Here is a 15,326-nt window from a genome sequence, read left to right as displayed (position 1 = left end):
CTCAATGGACATTCGGGTGCTTTCGTAAATTCGTTCTGGCAGTCTACTCTGCTCGGAATTTACAAACAGACAATGTGACAACGCTCTGAATTCATGAGCGCATTCTGGAACTCCTGATTGAATTTAAGAACACACCCGAAGTCGTATAATGTCTAACCAGTAATTTGTTATGCTAGATAGCTAGCAAGAGGTTGCATAGCAACAGCATCAACTTCCGGTAGACAGGTGAAAAGCTAGTACGCGCAATTGAAAGCATACTGTTCGTTTACAGTATACTAAAATGAACTAATAATATATAGTATTCAGTATATACTCATTAAGTATGTAGTATACAGTATGTTAGTATGGGTATTCGAGCACAGCTCTTGTTTTTCATCAATGCTCATTAAGAAGAAATGCTAGCGGCCATGACTGAAGGCAAACAAGAATTGTCTTGGGGGTGTGGTTTGATGTGGGTGTTTCTTGGATGTGTTTTTACCATTCAATTGCAATAAACAAGTGCAGTAGTGAATACGTAAGGTAAGCCAGCTTTGCTGTAGAAAACAAAGTTTTGAAGTTGAGGACTTCTCCCGATGAACATTGATACCAGAGCACGCTCATTTGGGCTACAGTTTGAATCACAACGTACCAGATGAGTGCGGAATCTGACTTTGGACATTGAATTATTATATTATTTAAAAAATGTGTTCGATCAAAACATTCGGTTTCGGAAGTGAATGTAGTGGTGCATCTGCACATCTGTACTGAGGTAGGCTGTGAGGGTAGCCTGTAAACGAACATTATGCTTTCAGTCGTGTGTACTAGCTCTTCACCTGTCAACCGGAAGTTGATGATGTTGCTATGCAACCTCTTGCTAGATAGTTCGCGTAACAAATTACTAGTTAGACATTTTACGACTTCAGGTGTATTCTTCAATTCAATCTGGAGAACCAGATGGGCATGGTTTGCACATTTGGTGCTATTCCATTGGTTCTACAGTGCTCGGCAAGCTCAACTAAGTGTAACAAATACAGCTACCTGTCTTTTGCTCCCCCACCTCCAAGAGTGTTTCTCTAACTGAACGATGACTGCGCTGGCGGTGAAGGTGGAGTCTGCTCCCGGTCTGAACCCCGGTCAGCTGACCCTGAGCGACCCCGCCTGGGGTCCCACCTACAGCGACGATCGCTTCCACTTCACTGTGAACTCCTGTGGCACCACCAGGAAGGTAAAATGACTATTACCCTGAGGTGATGGGTACTGTGTATTTATGGACTGTTTGCTTCTGTAGGCTGTAATAAGCAATTCCCCTCTACTACATAGTTTATCAACAATTCATGCTGTATGAGTGCATTACGCATCACAATTGTAGCTATTAGCTGTTAAAGGGTGTTTTTTTCCCTTCACCAATTGCTCAATACTTTGTATACAGGGAAAATGTGCCTCTACTATCAGTGTGTCCACTCCACTGCTTGAAGTTTACCCTATTGAAGTTGCATATTTCCCCTATTGAAGTTGCATACTCTTTTAAGGTTAAAGGTTTCCTGCTACTATGTGGTTAACATCACTCGCACATTGGCCTTCCTGACCAGGCCGCGTGACAACGAGCCTTTTGCAGAGACTGGGACGGGTTAACTAATGTTCAGAATGAGACTCGTTCAGGGTAAGCGTGCACAAATTCAGAATTTCAACTTGACCCCTAGCCTCTAAAATAATCTTGGAAGGTCTCCTTTACAAAACCATTCCCAAAAATGTAAGCCTTGTGATATATTACTCTTGCGTTCTGAGATCTACAGGTGTGGCTATGGAGTAACGGTGAGGAGCTGATTTGGGAATTTGTCAGAAGCCTCTGGGGGGGGTAGTGTTGGCTATAAATGGCTTGTGTTCATCAGGGCACAACAGGATATTATAAACAAGCTTTTCTTAATGGACAAGTTCAGATGGTGCCCACTGAACACGACCCCCGGTTGTCTTGTTCTGTGTTCCAGACGTCTCGTATAACACGTTCCACCAGGAGGAGGACTATCCAGTGGTGAGGTACCTGAGACAGCCTCTGCACTTTGAGGTGGAGCTGACCACGTCCTCTGACCCCAAGGTAGCGCTGGTGCTTGACCACTGCTGGGCCACCCTCAACGAGGACCGCGACTCCCGACCCCGTTGGAATCTCATCATTAATGGGTAACTTGTTGTTTTAGGGCCTAAACAAGTGTTATTCCACAGGTGTGGTTCCTGAGTAATTAGCAACCTATCATGCTTGGCAGGCCATTTACTTTGGCTACCGTGTCTATGCCCCCATCCATAGGTCATGAGTGGTCACAATGGTTTGAGCCATGTGCGGTGTGTCACCAGATCTCCACCCAATTTAACACTTATGGGAGAGTCTGGCGCGTACGATCACATGCTTGTTATCACTGAATGGTCCCTGCAGTGTACCATTGGAACATGTAAATTTATTTTAGAAAATATGGCAGCCATGTTTGTCAAGCAAGAACTCCCTAATCCCAGAATGCCGTTCACTGCGCCCATTTCCTGAGGTCTTAACTTAGTTTGGCCACTTCAGCATGTGACAAATCTTTGTACTTGTTACGGCGTACACATGACAAGTAGTTTACAGTTAACTAATCAAAAAGCCAATACAACCGTAGCACGAAAGCTAAACAAAGTTGCAAGATATATATCTCAATCCATTTTGGGAGGTGAAGTCCTTGGGGGAAGGTATTATGGAGAAGATGATGCAGGAAATATTAATAAGATGGGGGATTTATCAACAATAAGTGGCAGACAGTTTTTCTAAGCTAAATACCCCTGGAAAGGGGGTCTGATCTGGCAACCCTGAGGTACCATAGTTTACACTCTGATGCCGTGTTCAAATCAACTAACGACTTCAGTGCATTCAAGACAATGGGGTACTCCAGTTGAGATCACCATAAGTCTGGCAGAAGCGTACGTGATAACCTGACTGCATTGTATGGCGTTAGCATTAGCTCATATTCAGTACCACCTTCAAAAGTGTTTTACACACGTGTCCATTACAATCTAGGCAAGAATCAGAAAGCATGAATAAAACGCTAAGTACATTATACTTACGGTACGCTACAGTAGAAACGACAACACGTTATGCAGAAAATAAGGCACTTTGATAGGAATGCACGCATGTCCACAGTTATTTGTAAGGAAGACAATAAATGTGCAAGGACTGTATACTTGATCTGGGGAAGTGCTTGGGCTTTCTTTTGAAGGAAAGTTTGTCCGGCTCCCTAAATTCTCAAATAGAAATGGTCTGCAACAGTGAAATGGGCTACTTTTGTGAATGAATGAGGCAAAATTAGAAGTTGAAACAGCCTATAGAAAATGAGCAGGTAGTGTGCCTTGGTCTGAGGTCAGCGCGGGTTAACTGTCCACATGTTGGAACAGTGAGTGCATTCTGACAACACGCGCATAAAATCAACTCCCACTGGGGCGACTGTTGAAGATATCTGGAACTCGCGTGTGAAAAGGTTAATGTTGGCGTTACCTACACCTTTCCTTCTCTTCCACAAGAAGGTTATCATTAGCCTCATCGCTAACGGCTACACAAAGTGTAGACATGCGCGCGCTCCGCACGCATGCGCACAGAATTAAGCCAAGCCCTAAATGTAATTTGCTTTTGGTGACAGTGAGAGAACCGTTAGGGTGTTCGATGACAATCCATCAGGCCACTATGAGGTCTACCAACTATAAAAACCAAAAGGAAATTAACATACCAATACTTTCAAAAATATAAGTAATTCTTCCTCCATCCACCCTTGAAATCAACCCACTCACCTCCACAAAAGCTTCATCAAAACATTCCCTTCCATAACAATGAAACATAAACATATCTATATGCTTCTTAAACAATACTACAAAAATATCCCACACCCTTACCCTCTTCCCCTCAAGAAAAAGCATAATTCCTCCTACAAAAAATAGCCAACCTCACAAAACTCAAAGCAACATTCAACAAAACAACATTAACACCCTCGCATTTACCAGCCACGCCAAATAACATCAATTCATTCCACACATATATTTTTTTAAATATCACCCTTCCAGTTTCTATGTATCATTCCCTTTACCTTACAAAATAAATATTTTAACTCCTCACATTCCACAAACAAATGCAGTGAATTTTCCGGTGACTCATGACATAAGTTACATTCTCTTTTTATTTCCCTATTGATTTGATGTAAAACCACCTTTGTATATATACGATTATGCCTTATTTTAAAATCGTTACTTTCACATTCCATACTATTATATTTTACATTTAAAGTTTTCCATATCTTTTTTACGTCCAAAGTTGGAAGAATTCCTTTCCAAACTTTCTCCGCAGCTGGCCTTTTCACATTTTTCTCTACCATTATTTTATAGAATCTTTTCACCGGGATACTAGATAAATGAGCCTTCTCCTTACTGTTACCAATAAACAATTTAGGAAAGACAAATACATCTTCTCTAACAACTTCACTATTCATTAAATCCACCCATGTGCTTGGTATACTTTCTTTTATCTTCTCGTACATATTCTTCACTGTTCCCCTACCCACCTCTACATCCCATTCATGGATGGTGTCAACAATAGCTTCTTCAGGAAAAAAACTGGAATTACCTCATATGTGTAATCTTTTATCTGTCTAAGACCTGCACCCATGAATACTTCACTATGTAACACCTTTTCTTCGTACTTAATTTTCTCATTCAGAAAAACAGGATGATTCATAATTAGGTCAATATGCCCACACTCATAATACACATTAGGCAACAACTCTGCCCATGCATTTAGCACTTCTTTATAAAAATCTGGTACCTTTTCACACATTTTCCTTTTAAGACCCATCAACAAACCATTATCTTCACATCCACCACTCTCATCCAAATAGACTTTGAAAAAAAGTTTCCAGCCATAATCTAAGCTGTCATACAAATATTTCTTTACTGTTTTTATCCTAATAGCTTTTCTTTTAACGTCAAAATCTACAAGTTTTAAACCTCCATCATCATAGTCTGCTATCAATGTTTTCTGCACAATTCTAACACCTTTACCATCCCATATAAAATTAGACACCACATTATTCAATTCATTTATAACCCACTCTGGCATGTCTAGAACTCCCAAAATATACACAAGTTTAGATGATACCAAAGCATTTACTACAATTACTTTACCTTTTAACTTTAATTTTCTATTTTTCCAGAAATTCAAAGTTAGCTTGATTTTATTGAGGATCTCCATCCAAGTTATATCCCTTGCCTCTTTCTCCTCTCCACCAATATTTACTCCCAGCACCTTCATAAAATCCTTAGCTACCTTAAATGGAATCTCACACTTATTTGCATTGATATCCCCAAAAAACATAATTTCCGTCTTCTCTATATTAACTTCAGCCCCTGATGCCTTACAGTAGATATCTATGATTTTCATAATGCTTTCAATGCTACCTACATCCTTCACAGGAAAAGTAGTGTCATCAGCGTACTGATGTATAACACTGACACCACCACCTGGGATTCCAACACCCCTCACCTCTTTGTCTCCAAGTATTAAAACAGCTAAAGGTTCCGTAGAAACACTGTACAATAGAGCTGACAAAGGACAACCCTGCCTTACTGACCTCTCTATAGGGAATGTATCTGTTAACACTCCGTTACATTTAACACAACTTTTTGCTCCACTATACAACAAGTTAATCCAAGATACAAATTTTGGCCCAAAACCAAACCTCTCCAAAGTCTGTTGCAGAAAACTATGTTCCACTTTATCAAAAGCTTTCTTAAAATCTAAACTTAAAACTATACCACCTTCATTTTTCATTTGATTAACAACATCTCTAATTGTACAAATGACATCTGCAACATCTCTTCCAGGTATTCCCTAGGCTTGTGTTGATGTAATAATACTTCCAATCACCTTTTTCATCCTATTAGCTAAAACTTTAGTCAGTATTTTATCATCTGAATTTAGAAGACTAATAGGCCTTTAACCTACTGCCTCTATTTTTAAATAAGATGGTTAACATACCAATTGACATAGACTCAGGGATTTCCTTATTCTCTTCCATATACTGAAGAACCTTCAGTAAAATGGATGCCAAAGTATCCACAAAAGCTTTATAGAATTAATTTGTTAAACCATCCAAACCTGGACTTTTATTTCCTTGAGTGTTCTCAATTGCTTCCTTGATTTCTATAATTGAAATCTCTTCATCACACATTCTTCTATCTGCCTGAGATACTTTGGCACTGATTTTTTCCAACACTTTTGCAACACACACTTTGTCCACATCATTCTTTTTATAAAGATTTCTGTAACAGGATTCAACTGAATCTACGATGTCAACAAAATCATTTACCTTTACACCTTTTTCATTTTCCAATTCTAAAATATAACTCTTAAATTGCTTTTGTTTTTCAAGCCCCAGAAAAAAGGAAGTACATTTCTCTCCCTCCAAGATGTACTGTGCCTTACTCCTAACAATAGCACCTAAACATTTTTTTTTTCATAAAACCCTAGCTCTGCATGGATTTTCAAATAGTTCACTACATCATAGTCTGGATCAGCATCGGCCTTTTCAAGTTCATGTAACATCCTATTTCTAAGCATTTTTTCTTTCACCTTATCTACACGGTTACGATTTTTAGAGTACCTAATACTCCTGTTTGTTACTTTAACTTTCACTTCCTCCCACCATAAACACACATTGTCTTTTAACAGTACGTTAGACATTTCATCCTCGATACATTCAACAATTTCCTTTATATAACTTTCCTCCTTTAACAGACTGGCATTTAAACACCAGACACCTCCCCCTCTCATCTCCACAGCAAAACCTATCTGGAATGACATAACTGCATGATCACTGTATGCTGTAAAATTATATGACATCTTCTGAACCTGCTGTATCACATCTTCTTTTACTAAACATAAATCAATTCTGCTTTGTTTTAGTTCATTTAACACCACCTGCCTTCTCGAAAACACTCTTCTATTTAAATTTTCAGCCCTCCATATATATCTACAAGATTCTCATTTTTCATTAATTCCCATAAAGCATTTCTAGACGAATCATGTCTGAAGCTATCACATCTCGAGACATCCATTCTAGTGCACTTCACGTTAAAATCTCCTACCAGTATACAATTTTCTGAACACAGTGATCTTAGGTTATTAAACATATCTCTCCTTTCCGATTCAATATTCGAAGCATAAACATTAATTAAACGAAAAATGACATTTTGCACTTCAAACTCAATAACAATAAGTCTGCCCTGATTATCTGCATATACCTGCTTGACATTTTGAACCACATCATTTTTTTACCAAAATAGCTACTCCACATGTTTTTTCACTTCCGTGACTACAAAACATTAGCTCAGAACATTTGTTCTTAAATCTCCAACATTTTGGAGTCTGTCCAATTAGTCTCTTGAAAACACCACATGTCAGCTTTCACAGACACCAAAACCTGCTCCAATTTGTTCATATTTCTCAGACTGTTCCCATTTAGTGATGCAACTTTAATCATTGTTAATGTATGCAGAAATATAGTCAAAGACAAACATGTCATTTCAAAATAGACTTTTTCTTTTTACCAGACCCCATCACCTCCCAAGCTTTCGCCAATGATCTCTTATTTCTAGCAAACAGCTGAAAATCCTCACTCTCTATTTCTTCGTCCGACTCATGACTTGGACTTATGAGGGGAGCAACATTCAGCCTTTTGTAAAATGCGCTTTAACCGTGCCATCAACTCCAGTGGACACAGCCCTCTCCTTGGTGTCATTTTCACACAGGCTTAAAGCAGCTTAGGCACCTGAGAAGTACCTTGCACCATCTCTACCTGTGTGTCTAATTCACCAATCCTGTGCTGCTGCTCCACCTTGTCAGCAGCAGAGACCAAGACTGCGTCTCGAGTACTGCCAGAAGGAATTGCATACTCTCCAAGCACATCTATAGCTGTCTCTTGAATCACCTGCGACACACTTTCCATATCACTCTCTTCCTCTCTCTCCATAGCCACACTCCCCTCATCTTCTTCAGTAATGAGGTCCATTGTTTGCAGAAATAAGACATCGCTCCCCTTCTTACATTTACATCTGTCCTTAGGTCTGTCACATCTTCTACACATATCACCGATGTTCGAACATTCCCTGGCATAATGCCCTTGTTCACCACATTTATGACATATAAATTCTGGACATTCTTTAAGTATGTGTCCCGGTTGAATACATACAGTGCCTTGCAAAAGTATTCGGCCCCCTTGAACTTTGCGACCTTTTGCCACATTTCAGGCTTCAAACATAAAGATATAAAACTGTATTGTTTTGTGAAGAATCAACAACAAGTGGGTCACAATCATGAAGTGGAACGACTTTTATTGGATATTTCAAACTTTTTTAACAAATCAAAAACTGAAAAATTGGGCGTGCAAAATTATTGCGAGAACAAACGGTATTTTGTTAGATAACAGGAGCTAGGTGCGAGATAACGGTATCGAGCATGAGCGCAGAGATATTCTTCACAGAAACAGTTACATCTATCAACTGAAGCGCTTAGGGGGCTGGGCCAACAATCAACGATAGGCTGGGCGAGTCTAAACCACGCCCAGTCTCTACTCTGACAGGCCGGCTCGGAAGCTGGAACTATTTCTGTCAGAGTATATTTATCTTTATATCTTTGTCAAGAACAAGTCAGTTTTCTGTTTGCCCTGCGAGGTGGGACAGAGAGCCCGTATATACGAAAATTGCATTTACCACTTATTGCTTAGCTAATAAAAAATACATAGTATACAATCGGTGACTCAGTGTCATACTTATCCTGATACCAGATTCGAATTAATGCAACTCTAACAAAATATAAGTCTCCAGCTTCAGCAATTTTTGCAATGACCAGTGAGATATACCTGCTGGAGCGCGTGCTACGGGTAGGTGTTGTTATCGTGACCAGTGAGCTGAGATAAGGCAGAGCTTTACCTAGCATAGACTTACAGATGACCTGGAGCCAGTGGTTCTGGCGACGAATATGTAGCGAGGGCCAGACGACTAGAGCATACAGGTCGCAGTGGCCATATCAAATCAAATCAAATTTATTTATATAGCCCTTCGTACATCAGCTGATATCTCAAAGTGCTGTACAGAAACCCAGCCTAAAACCCCAAACAGCAAACAATGCAGGTGTAAAAGCACGGTGGCTAGGAAAAACTCCCTAGAAAGGCCAAAACCTAGGAAGAAACCTAGAGAGGAACCAGGCTATGTGGGGTGGCCAGTCCTCTTCTGGCTGTGCCGGGTAGAGATTATAACAGAACATGACCAAGATGTTCAAATGTTCATAAATGACCAGCATGGTCGAATAATAATAAGGCAGAACAGTTGAAACTGGAGCAGCAGCACAGTCAGGTGGACTGGGGACAGCAAGGAGTCATCATGTCAGGTAGTCCTGGGACACGGTCCTAGGGCTCAGGTCCTCCGAGAGAGAGAAAGAAAGAGAGAATTAGAGAGAGCATATGTGGGGTGGCCAGTCCTCTTCTGGCTGTGCGGGTGGAGATTATAACAGAACGTGGCCAAGATGTTCAAATGTTCATAAATGACCAGCATGGTTGAATAATAGTAGCAGGCAGAACAGTTGAAACTGGAGCAGCATCATGGCCAGGTGGACTGGGGACAGCAAGGAGTCATCATGTCAGGTAGTCCTGGGACATGGTCCTAGGGCCCAGGCCAGTTGAAACTGGAGCAGCAGCATGGCCAGGTGGACTGGGGACAGCAAGGAGTCATCATGTCAGGTAGTCCTGGGGCATGGTCCTAGGGCTCAGGTCCTCCGAGAGAGAGAAAGAAAGAGAGAATTAGAGAGAGCATATGTGGGGTGGCCAGTCCTCTTCTGGCTGTGCCGGGTGGAGATTATAACAGAACGTGGCCAAGATGTTCAAATGTTCATAAATGACCAGCATGGTTGAATAATAGTAAGGCAGAACAGTTGAAACTGGAGCAGCAGCATGGCCAGGTGGACTGGGGACAGCAAGGAGTCATCATGTCAGGTAGTCCTGGGAGAAGGAGAGAATTAGAGAACGCACACTTAGATTCACACAGGACACCGAATAGGACAGGAGAAGTACTCCAGATATAACAAACTGACCCTAGCCCCCCGACACATAAACTAATGCAGCATAAATACTGGAGGCTGAGACAGGAGGGGTCAGGAGACACTGTGGCCCCATCCGAGGACACCCCCGGACAGGGCCAAACAGGAAGGATATAACCCCACCCACTTTGCCAAAGCACAGCCCCCACACCACTAGAGGGATATCTTCAACCACCAACTTACCATCCTGAGACAAGGCCGAGTATAGCCCACAAAGATCTCCGCCACAGCTCAACCCAAGGGGGGGGCGCCAACCCAGACAGGCCGACCACAACAGTGAATCAACCCACCCAGGTGACGCACCCCCCCCCAGGGACGGCATGAGAGAGCCCCAGTAAGCCAGTGACTCAGCCCCCATAACAGGGTAGAGGCAGAGAATCCCAGTGGAAAGAGGGGAATCGGCCAGGCAGAGACAGCAAGGGCGGTTCGTTGCTCCAGAGCCTTTCCGTTCACCTTCCCACTCCTGGGCCAGACTACACTCAATCATATGACCCACTGAAGAGATGAGTCTTCAGTAAAGACTTAAAGGTTGAGACCGAGTTTGCGTCTCTGACATGGGTAGGCAGACCGTTCCATAAAAATGGAGCTCTATAGGAGAAAGCCCTGCCTCCAGCTGTTTGCTTAGAAATTCTAGGGACAATTAGGAGGCCTGCGTCTTGTGACCGTAGCGTACGTGTAGGTATGTACGGCAGGACCAAATCAGAGAGATAGGTAGGAGCAAGCCCATGTAATGCTTTGTAGGTTAGCAGTAAAACCTTGAAATCAGCCCTTGCTTTGACAGGAAGCCAGTGTAGAGAGGCTAGCACTGGAGTAATATGATCAAATTTTTGGTTCTAGTCAGGATTCTAGCAGCCGTATTCAGCACTAACTGAAGTTTATTTAGTGCTTTATCCGGGTAGCCGGAAAATAGAGCATTGCAGTAGTCTAACCTAGAAGTGACAAAAGCATGGATTAATTTTTCTGCATCATTTTTGGACAGAAAGTTTCTGATTTTTGCAATGTTACGTAGATGGAAAAAAGCTGTCCTCGAAATGGTCTTGATATGTTCTTCAAAAGAGAGATCAGCCATATTGCTAGAAGGCTAGTAATGACGGCCTACAGCTATATAGAGTATTCTATTTATCTTAAGGACTTATAAATACATGATGCATATCAATACAATTGACCTTTTCTTTACACTGTTGTGATGAAAGTAGATTTCCATAATATCAGCTATCTACCATAAACGCCGAACAAGGATTAAACCCATTAAAAAAAACAGATGACTTTGCACATCTATTTCATTCTTAGAATGTCAACATTGTGGAAAGTGGGAGTTGTGCACAAGCTAACTTAACAAATGAAAACTCTCAAAAGAGAAGACTAGAGCATACAGGTCGCAGTGGCCATATCAAGACAATTTACCTTTTCTTTACACTGTTGTGATAAAAGTACATTTCCATAATATCAGCTATCTACCATAAACGTCGAACAGGGATTGAACCCATGTGCTTCAGTTAACAAAAACAGATGGCTTTGCGCATCTATTTCATTCTTAGAATGTCAACATTGTGGAAAGTGGGAGTTGTGCAAAAGCTAATTTAACAAGTGAATACTCTCAAAAGACAAGTTGGGGAATACTGTAGGAGAGCAAACATGTAAAGTGGCTCTATCGTAGAGATACTTCCCCCTAATATAATAGTTGTGTTCAAATATTGTTACAACATGATTTTTCTACAAAGTCCTCCAATGAATGTAAATTTCCATTTTTGAAGCCTTTTCTATGAAGGAACGGATGGGAATTGAACCCATGGTCTTCGGTTGACGAGACCGACGCCTTACCACTTGGCCACCATGCCACTCTATACTGCATATATATATATATATATATATATCAACATTCTGGAAAGTAGTAGTTGTGCAAATGTGAATTTGGCACACAAACTCAGTGGAGAAAGGACCTCATACATATATAGCATGCACTCCCCCTTTGAGCTTCGAAAAACGCAATATCAATACACTGTACTTTATATATACACCACTCCATTGAAACTACAATGACATGATAGCAGCAATTCTTAAAACAGGTACGGACAGGGATCGAAAACATGAACTTCAGTTTTTGAAAATGATGCCATAAAAGTTGGCAACCATGCCACTTCTGTTCTATAAATGTACTAACAGGGATTGAACGCATGTTCTTCAGATTAAAAGACCAAATTATTTAGCACATCTCTGTTTCCTGCTTAGAATTTCAACATTCTGGAAAGTAGAAGTTGGGTCTTTGCAAAAAAACATGGAGAAGCTGGGGATTGAACCCAGGACCTCATACATGCAAAGCATGCGCTCTACCACTGAGCTACACCCCCTTCATGAAAAAGAAAAAATGGTTTCTTATTTTCTTACATTTCTCCTTTATTATAGCAGGTAAGCCAGGAACAAGTTCTCATACACAACTGCGACCTGGCCAAGGTAAAGCAAAGCAGTGCAATTCATTTGCAGTATGGACGCGGAGGGGTGAACATCTCCTGCTCTGACTGCAGCTGGAAGGGACTGCTGCGAGAGGACTAGGCCGCCTGTGAGTGCCTTGATAAGGCGGAGCTTTACCTAGCATAGACTTACAGATGACCTGGAACCAGTGGTTCTGGCGACGAGTTACACATGGAACAAACTAGCGCACAGTCAATAACAAAATAGAAGGGATAAAAAAAAGGCAATAAATATGCCATAGTACCGAAGTAATCACAATTTAGCAAATGAACACTGGAGTGATAGATGAGCAGATGATGATGTGCAAGTAGAAATACTGGTGTGCAAAAGTGCAGAAAGTAAATAAAAACAATATGGCGATGAGGTAGGTAGATTGGGTGGGTGTTGGGGGAAATTATAGTTGAAATTATTAATAATGTATACATTTCAATTAGAACCATTTATTCTGATACTATTATGTTATGATATGAAATGTATGGGCTCTTGGTTAAGCTGTTACTGAAAATGTAAGCAAAACTAATTAATTGTCTGTACCTCGCGGGGGGTTTAAGGGAGAGGGATGGGGTGTCTTTTCTGACAGATAAGAATGGTCCTTGATGTACCATTTGTGGAGGAGAAGATATATTTTAGACAGATTGGAATGTCCGGTTTATGAGGGGAGTAGAAGACATCTCTGGACCTGAAAACACTGGGCTATTGTGGGAATCGGAGAGAGTGTGGGAAACTGATGATGTCATTTTCAGTTTATAACCTGTGGAAATATGTGTATGTGGTGAGTACTCACTTGAATTAAACGCTGTTACCTTGCTTTTAAGACTGGTCTCGATCTACTTCATGCATAATTAATGAACTTACACCTCATTAATGAAACTAGAGCGAGTGCGAATTTGAATTTGGCTATAAAACATATAGAAATTTAGAAATTCCACTAACAATTTGGTCCTTCGATCCCAGATCTAAATACCCCTCCCTGTTATCTGGAGGTAGTACACTGAAAATCGTGCACGGACGAGTTTTTGACTCGTTTTACTAAAGACCTGACCTCTGAATTGAGGTTAAAATTCAGGCCTGCGTATTATCACGGACACAGGGAAGGTGACTAGATACAACGAACAGTGCTTATCCCAGTCGGCAGCAGGTAAAGTAGCCTTTATTCTCTAATTTGGGAGGGATTATTTAGGATATTTATTGATTAAAATGTTATGAAGGAGTTGAATTTGATCAATAATAGGTGCTTGAATATTCCGAACAAATAAAATGGGTTTCTACCGGGGGTATTAACCAAGATCGATAAAAAGGAAGCAGGGACGAAATTGACCTGTGGTAAGGTGCGCTACCATCAAATAAACTAGAGCTTAATAAAGCCTGGTCTTGCAAGCCAGAAGGTTATAGTACGCATTGGAGAATTAGGACGCTTGTTCTGTACAAATAGGATGGCCAATAATTCAATAAACATACCTAAATAAAGTTTTTACCTAATAGTCTATCTGTATATGGGAAGTAGTCTGACTGTGAAAAGTAGCAGATAGATATATTAAAACAGGTGAGGATAAATTAGGCTTGGTGAGAAGGCAGGGTAATTCTAGGCGAACAGAATAATTGAACCTGTACAATGCTGAAAGAAATTAATATCAAAAGATAAGTGATTAGTCTAGAGTAGTGAGATATGAGACATTAACGTTGAAAATCCCAAAAGGAATATCATATGGGTGAAATGTGATGTCCGATCAAAAGTCTTCTATAGACGTGGTTCACAGGAGAGGTCAACTTAGTCTAGAGAAGTGAGATTTGAGACATTTTACGTTGAAAGTCCCAAAAGGAATATCCTATGGGTGAAATGTGATGTCCGATCAAAAGTCTTCTATAGACGTGGTTCACAGGAGAGGTCAACTTAGTCTAGAGTAGTGAGATCCGAGACATTAACGTTGAAAGTCCCAAAAGGAATATCCTATGGGTGAAATGTGATGTCCGATCAAAAGTCTTCTATAGACGTGGTTCACAGGAGAGGTCAACTTAGTCTAGAGTAGTGAGATCCGAGACATTAACGTTGAAAGTCCCAGAAGGAATATCCTATGGGTGAAATGTGATGTCCGATCAAAAGTCTTCTATGGACACGGTTCACAGGACGGAAAATACATACTGATTATTTTTAAAGGAACACACACATAGGCAGACAGAAAAATACTAAGTAACTAAGTAACAGTAAATTACAAATTTTTAGAAATGCACGCACATAGAATTTAAAATTATATAGAAAGACATAGATAAAAGATTAGATACCATAGCTACTAGTAACGGCAAGGATTTAGAATGGGTGGGAATGCTTCAAAGAAAGCCCCGGAACTAACGGGAGACGAGCGTTACATGGAACAGATAGACAAGAGAAACATCGATTTCGGTCTATGATGGAGAAAGAAATACGATTTTGATGGCCGTCTAAATGTAGAAAAGCTGGAATCGCTTATAAAACAGATACATAAGGAATGTGGTAATAATGTGAAAAAGCAGAATAAACAGGGGTTATACACAGCCGGAGTTTGGCTTTCGGAAGCAAAAAAGAGAATGGGACGCGCCGAAAAAGAGGTTAAATCTAATAAGGTTCGAGAGGCACTACCCACCGCTCCCGCAGATGGAGAAGTTAACCAATTGGGTGGGCGTGAGGGTAACAAACTATATCTTCCTCGATTATACCAACAATGCAGAGATAATCCAGTCGACGAAATAGTGA

The 15,326-nt window shown here is 40.7% G+C and overlaps 1 long non-coding RNA gene and 2 other non-coding genes across 3 annotated transcripts; 1 reads left to right on the top strand and 2 right to left on the bottom strand.

The window, feature by feature from the left end:
• The first annotated feature begins 237 nt into the window (after window positions 1–237).
• LOC135571324 (uncharacterized) lies at window positions 238–13,406 on the top strand. The gene is made up of 4 exons (XR_010463724.1): window positions 238–1,204; window positions 1,509–1,639; window positions 1,965–2,154; window positions 12,533–13,406. It is a non-coding gene; the product is annotated as an uncharacterized LOC135571324 (long non-coding RNA).
• Window positions 11,896–11,967, bottom strand: trnat-cgu (transfer RNA threonine (anticodon CGU)). Its single transcript has one exon. It is a non-coding gene; the product is annotated as a tRNA-Thr (tRNA).
• On the bottom strand, window positions 12,406–12,477 carry trnaa-ugc (transfer RNA alanine (anticodon UGC)). Its single transcript has one exon. It is a non-coding gene; the product is annotated as a tRNA-Ala (tRNA).
• Window positions 13,407–15,326: the final 1,920 nt, after the last annotated feature.

Source organism: Oncorhynchus nerka, linkage group LG4, assembly GCF_034236695.1.
Source record: "Oncorhynchus nerka isolate Pitt River linkage group LG4, Oner_Uvic_2.0, whole genome shotgun sequence".
Classification (NCBI taxonomy): domain Eukaryota; kingdom Metazoa; phylum Chordata; class Actinopteri; order Salmoniformes; family Salmonidae; genus Oncorhynchus; species Oncorhynchus nerka.
This window is presented reverse-complemented; position numbering and strand designations above follow the sequence as displayed.